Genomic DNA, 6,000 nt, shown 5'->3' with positions numbered 1-6,000 from the left:
TCATATGACGTGAATGACTCTATAGAACTCTGTATAATCATGCATTCTTTAGAACCTTTCTGATTCATAATTTTTTAAAAAAATATGGGCAAAACTGAAAGCTCAAATAATAGGCATGATTTCTCTCATTCCCAGCCAAAGAAGATATAGAGAACTTTGATTATAAAGACTACACATTATACTGAACTATGAGATATTTGTTATTTGCAAACTTAAGTTTTCATAATGCTAAATGCTTTTATTTAATAATCTTTTGGCTTTTGATTAACAGCAAAAACAAAATGAGAAAAGCCTTTCTTTCATTTTACTCCATAATGGAATTATTCTTAAAATGAGAGATAGCATCAAACTCTTTGCAACTTCTCAGCCTAGCATTTGTGTTTCATAGATTGTGAAATGCTAAAGGGATTCTTATATCAGTAGTTACACATGTCAGAGCCAGAAAGAAATCCAGAGGCAATGGAGTGCTTTGAGATAGGATACATGTGGGACAAACATGAGGCACTCCAGGATAATTTTAAAAAAAGAAAATTTGGGGACTGAAGAGATGGCTCAATGGGAAAGAGCAGTTGTTGAGAAATACTTCCATTTAGATTCCAAGCACCTGTGTTTTGTTTTGTTTTCTCTTTTGTCTTTTTTAAGCTAGATGTGGCCACACATGCCTACAACTCTTGTACTGGGTCAGCGAAGAGACAGAGAGACCTCTGGGACTTGCTGACTACCAATCTAGCCCCAAAACAGTGAGATCCTGGCTCAGTGGCAGAACATGCCTCAGGGGAATAATATGATCAAGGGAACTGAGTGATCATGAAGGATACAGAACATCCTCTTCACATCTCTACTTATGCTCAGTACACATGTTTACATACTTACCCACCACACACATACACACACACAAATTAGAAAATTTTGGCCACTTTAAAAGATTTATCTATAAAATTAACACAAAATTCCAAATTGTCTTTGAATTCTAAGGTAATATGTTTCCTTTTATATGTACCCAGGAAGCCAAATTGCAATGACTGACATTCCATACATTTGATTAGTTACAGATATATAGGACAGCTCTGTAATCTCCATATTCCTTCATTTTGTGCAAAGACTACTACAAGTGTATTTTATAGAGATTTGTTAATCTTTAAAAAAGTTTTACTTATCTTTCTTTCTTTCTGTGTATCTATATTTTGAAATAGGAGATTATATATCAAAGGCTGGCCTTTTTCCATTTCCACTTCCCTACTTTTGGGACTATAAGTGTATACCACCAAGCCTGGTTTATGTGATGCCGAGGATTGAAACTAGGGCTTCCTTCATGGTAAACAAATACACTAACGACTGAACTACATCTCCAGCTACTACATTTAGATTTAATCAATAATATTTGTACTTATTTATAAGTTATTGAATTATAATTTGAGATATATACACAATACATCATGATCAAATCAATGTATTAGCATTAGTCTATGTGTTGACAGTCTATAGATTTTCTAGTTTCATTGAAATGAATAACTCTTATAGACTACAGTTATGCCTCTATGTTGTGGAACATTAAGACTGCTTCCCAAGCTCTTTATTTTGCTCTGCATTATTAGAGTTCTGTGTATCCATCCCACTATGAAGAGGTGTGATACTTCATAGCCTCTAATATACACACTTCCACTCTCCACTTCATAGCCAAGTTTGCATATATGGGCACATGTGTGCATGTGTGTAGGTCAGAGAATAACTTTGAGTGTTGTTCCTCGAGATTACCATCCACCTTTTGTCGAGACAGGGCCTCATTGGCCTGATGCTAACCCCGGAGGCCTTTAAGCTGTCTGAACATGACAATCTTTGCCCCAAGGCTCTGTCTATCTTCACTTCCCCATTTCTGGGATTACAAGAATGTGACACCACATCAGATACTTGGTTCTGGAGATCAAATTCAGGTCATCACACTTGTAATGAAAATACTTTACCAAGGGAGCAACATACATCTTGTGATGGTTTGCATATGCTTGGCCCAGGGAGTGGCACTATTAGAAGGTGTGGCCTTGTTGGAGGAAGTGTGTCATTCTGGGAGTAGACTTGGAGACCCTCCTTCTAGGTCTGAGGATGCTTAGTCTGTTCCTGGGTTCCATTGAATGAAGATGTAAAACTCTCAGCTTTTCCTGCATCATGTCTGCCTGGATGCTGCCATGCTTTTGCCTTGATGATAATGGACTGAACCTCTGAACCTGTAAGCCAGTCCCAATTAAATACTGTCATTTATAAAACTTACCTTGATCATGATGTCTGTTCACAGGAAAAAAAAACCCTAACTAAGACAACTGTTTTCTTATGCTTGCTTTATTTTATTTAACAGAATGTCTTCTAGCTCCTGCAGATAGGGTGATTCTACTCTTTAGTGGCTTAATACTGCTTATACATCATATATATATTCTATATTTTAAAATCCATTCATTTATTCATTCATTCATGTCTTCTTGATTCCATGTCTCAACTACTGGAAATAGTATTAAAAATAAACATCGAAATACAGATGTCTCTTTAATATACCTATTTAAATTCTTTGTATATATACTCAGTAATGTTGCTGAGTCATATGATGGTTTTATCTTTAGTCTTTTGAAGAATATCTTCTCTGGTTTCTATAATGAATATACTAATTTATATGCCACAATTGAGCATAGGTTAATAATCACCAAAGATTATTGTGTTTCTACACTTTCTTACAATACTACTGAGATATTGTCTAAGAGTTATGATTTTGTAGACTGAGTACTTTTCTGTAAATACTTATATGTGCTATTGTTTTACCTAATTATTTTTTATTATCTAAAATTTAAATTTTAACTATATTTATTTAAATTTTAACTATATTTAAATATATACATATATATTATAGGTGAGTGAACTATTTAATCAGCAACATGAGGTGTTTACATTAAATACAGTATCTGCACACCCAGGGAGGGAGCCCACAAATGGGCAATCTGAGGGCCCACCTGCACCAGCTCCATTGCCTGGCCTCCTGCTCTAGTGAGGTTGCATATCCCTGGCTGCAAGCACCTGGGTTCTAAGGAAGGGCATTGGAGCTCTCAGGTCTTATACTGCTTTGCAACCAAGCCTATGTTTGTTGGGTAGGTGGGGGTTCACAGGGCAGGTGGGTATAGGCTCAGCACCTTGAGAGGTGGTTGAGCTGGGGCCCGGCCAGATTCAAATGAGTAGGTCTTCTCCCTCGTGGGTCCCTCTGATGTACATACACCATGAGGGCGAAGGCAAGTTCACAAGCCAGATACTAGTTGTCTTGAGAGGCAAAAGGGAAAAGCAGAAAAAAAACAAATCAGCTGAGAAGATCAGAAGCGCAGACACCACCGGGCATCTAGAGGAGGTGAGGAGAAGCAGGATCTTCCCTGGGGCCCCTTGCCAGGGAGTCAGCAGAGCTGAGGGACCAACCAAGGCAGCTGAGCAGGTGACAGGAACACGGGAAGGGGCAGCCTCTGGCCGGATTTTTCTTCCTGGAGCCCAGTGTGGAGGAGAAAGGATGTTGAGTAGCAAAACAGAGTGAATATAAGCATCAACATCTGCCCCGAAGACCCAGGCCAAGGCAAGGGAGACCAAAGCTGCAGGATCATGATGTCTCAGGTGACTCGGAGTCCATCAGTTCAAGTAGCATGTCCTCCACATCTTTGAACTTGATGTGATACAGTATCGGCCACAACATGGAGTTGCAGCTTCGGTAACTTTCGTCAGGGTATATAGCTGCCACATTAAAGTCAGCTTATAAGGCATGAGCTGACTGGTGGTCATACCAGACCCCAAGGTGACATCTTCCTGTCGCATGATCACCTGGAATTTTCCGTCACTCTTGATGGCTCCGGGAAACCAGTTTCGACGAAATTAAAATCCAAGTACACATGCTTCTCCCAGATCCACAGGCGGTCGGGGTGTGTGGGTCTCTTCGGTCTGTATGCCAGCTGGGTAGCCATGGCATCCGGTCAGAGCAAGAAGCAGAAAATGGCGATGCCGGTCTGTGATAAAGCTACTTCCTTTAAATATATTTTGATCCTATTCTTCCTCTCCCTCAAGTCCTTCCAGATTCCCTGGCCTTCCTACCCAATATAATAACCCTCCAAAATAAATAAAATAAAACAATACCCAAACAGTAAACCAAAGCAAAACACCACCAAACTGTAACCACACACAAAAACCATGGAGTCCTGCCCTGGAGTTGCTGATATACAGTGTCACATCATTTGAGAAAATTGAGTTTACCTCTTCAAGCAGTTCTAAGGGATAGTTCACTTGGTAACCTTTACCCTTACTCACCAGGCTAATTCAGCATTCGTTCAATTTTAAAAACATAACAAAAGAAAATACAAAAGTGAAACAAAAATGATCACATTGAAGTTTAATAAGACCAAGAGCCCAAGAAAAGACACAAGAATCAGAGACACACTTGTTCACATACTCAGGAATCCCATAAAAACACTAACCCGGAAGCCTTAATATAAGCACAGAGGACCGTAGTGGAAACTCATGCCGGCCCTGTGCATGCTATGTTAGGCTCCGTGAGTTCAGATGAGCCTTGTTCGTGTTGTCTCACTTAATTGTACATGCTCTAAGATGTGACAGCCATCATTATGTCAGTTGCAGGTAAAGAGAATGAATCACAGGACAGCTATGAAAAGACATTTCCATGGTTACACTGGAAGCTAATAATGAAACTGATACAAATCAGGCAGTCTGATCCCAGACTGCTCAGTGAGTCAGCTCACTCCACAGAAAAGGCTAGGACCCTTTACAGTGAAGCTGTGTCAAAATCGAATTCATGTTATATGAATCCACATCTCCTTTCCCTTAGCCCACTTCCCCTATCATCTAGATTTCTGCCATATAGAGAGATCAATAAAGGGTAGCCCCTTCCCCAACTCTAATTCATTGGTATAGTGAGTGCATATTGGTAATAAACCTACGACAGATTTTACTAAACCTTGGAGTTTGGTAAGTTGGGCATATTCTCTGCTGTCATTCTAGAAAGACAGAAGTACTGTGTGGGCTAGGACTACCATAACAAAATATTACGAACAGATTGCATAAACACAAGGGATTTAAAGGCTCAGAGATTGTAGAATATGAAATTCCAAGATTAAGGAATTGGCAGGATTGAATTTTCCTGTGGACTCTTTCCTTGAGGTTTAGGTACTCTTCTGTGTTCTCACTTTTCCTATGGATGTGAACATCATTGGTCTCTCTTTCTTTCTTTGTGTAACATACGTTGAGATATATTTATTAAGTTATTTTATTTATTCACATTTCAGTCATTGCCCACCCTTGGTCTCACCCTTCCACAGTTCCGCATCCCATTTCTCCTCCCCCCTTGCCTCCGAGAGGATGCTCCCCTCCACCAGACCTCCCTCTTCCCTGTGGTCTCAAGTATTTTGAGGATTAAGCACATCTTCTTCCACTGAGGCCAGACCAGGCAGACCTCTGCTATATATGTGCCAGGGGCCTCAGATCAACCCTTGTATGCTCTGGTTGGTGGCTCAGTCTCTGGGAGCTCTCTGGGTTCTGGCTTAGGTGAAACTGCTAATCTTCCTATGGGGTCACTCTCCCCTTGAGCTTCTTCATTCTTCAGTCTTTCCCCTAATTCAACCATAGAGGTCCCCAACTTTAGTACAATGGTTGGGTATAAGTACCTGCATCTTTTTCTGTCAGCTGCTGGTAGAGCCTCTCAGGGGACATCCATGCCAGGCTCCTGTCTGTATGCACATCATAGCGTCAGTAATAGTGTCAGGCTTTGGTGCACCCCTTGAAGCCTCCTCACTTGGGCCTTTCTGCTTGTTAGACTTCTTGCAGTCTGTCCGTAGGTTGTATCCTGGGTATTCTGTACTTTTTAGCTAATATCCACTTATCAGCGAGTATTCAAAATCTCCTCTTCTTATAAGGTCATTAATCAGATTAGATTAATTCAGTCCCTAACCAATATAAACAGCTTGTTGAAATGTTCTGTTT

General features: G+C 40.2%; 1 pseudogene across 1 annotated transcript; it reads right to left on the bottom strand.

The window, feature by feature from the left end:
* Nucleotides 1-3,616: 3,616 nt before the first annotated feature.
* On the bottom strand, nucleotides 3,617-3,974 carry LOC308415869 (T-cell leukemia/lymphoma protein 1A-like; annotated as a pseudogene). Its single transcript has one exon. The product of its transcript is annotated as a T-cell leukemia/lymphoma protein 1A-like (transcript).
* Nucleotides 3,975-6,000: the final 2,026 nt, after the last annotated feature.

This window comes from Micromys minutus, assembly GCF_963924665.1.
Source record: "Micromys minutus genome assembly, chromosome: X".
NCBI classification, from domain to species: domain Eukaryota; kingdom Metazoa; phylum Chordata; class Mammalia; order Rodentia; family Muridae; genus Micromys; species Micromys minutus.
This window is presented reverse-complemented; position numbering and strand designations above follow the sequence as displayed.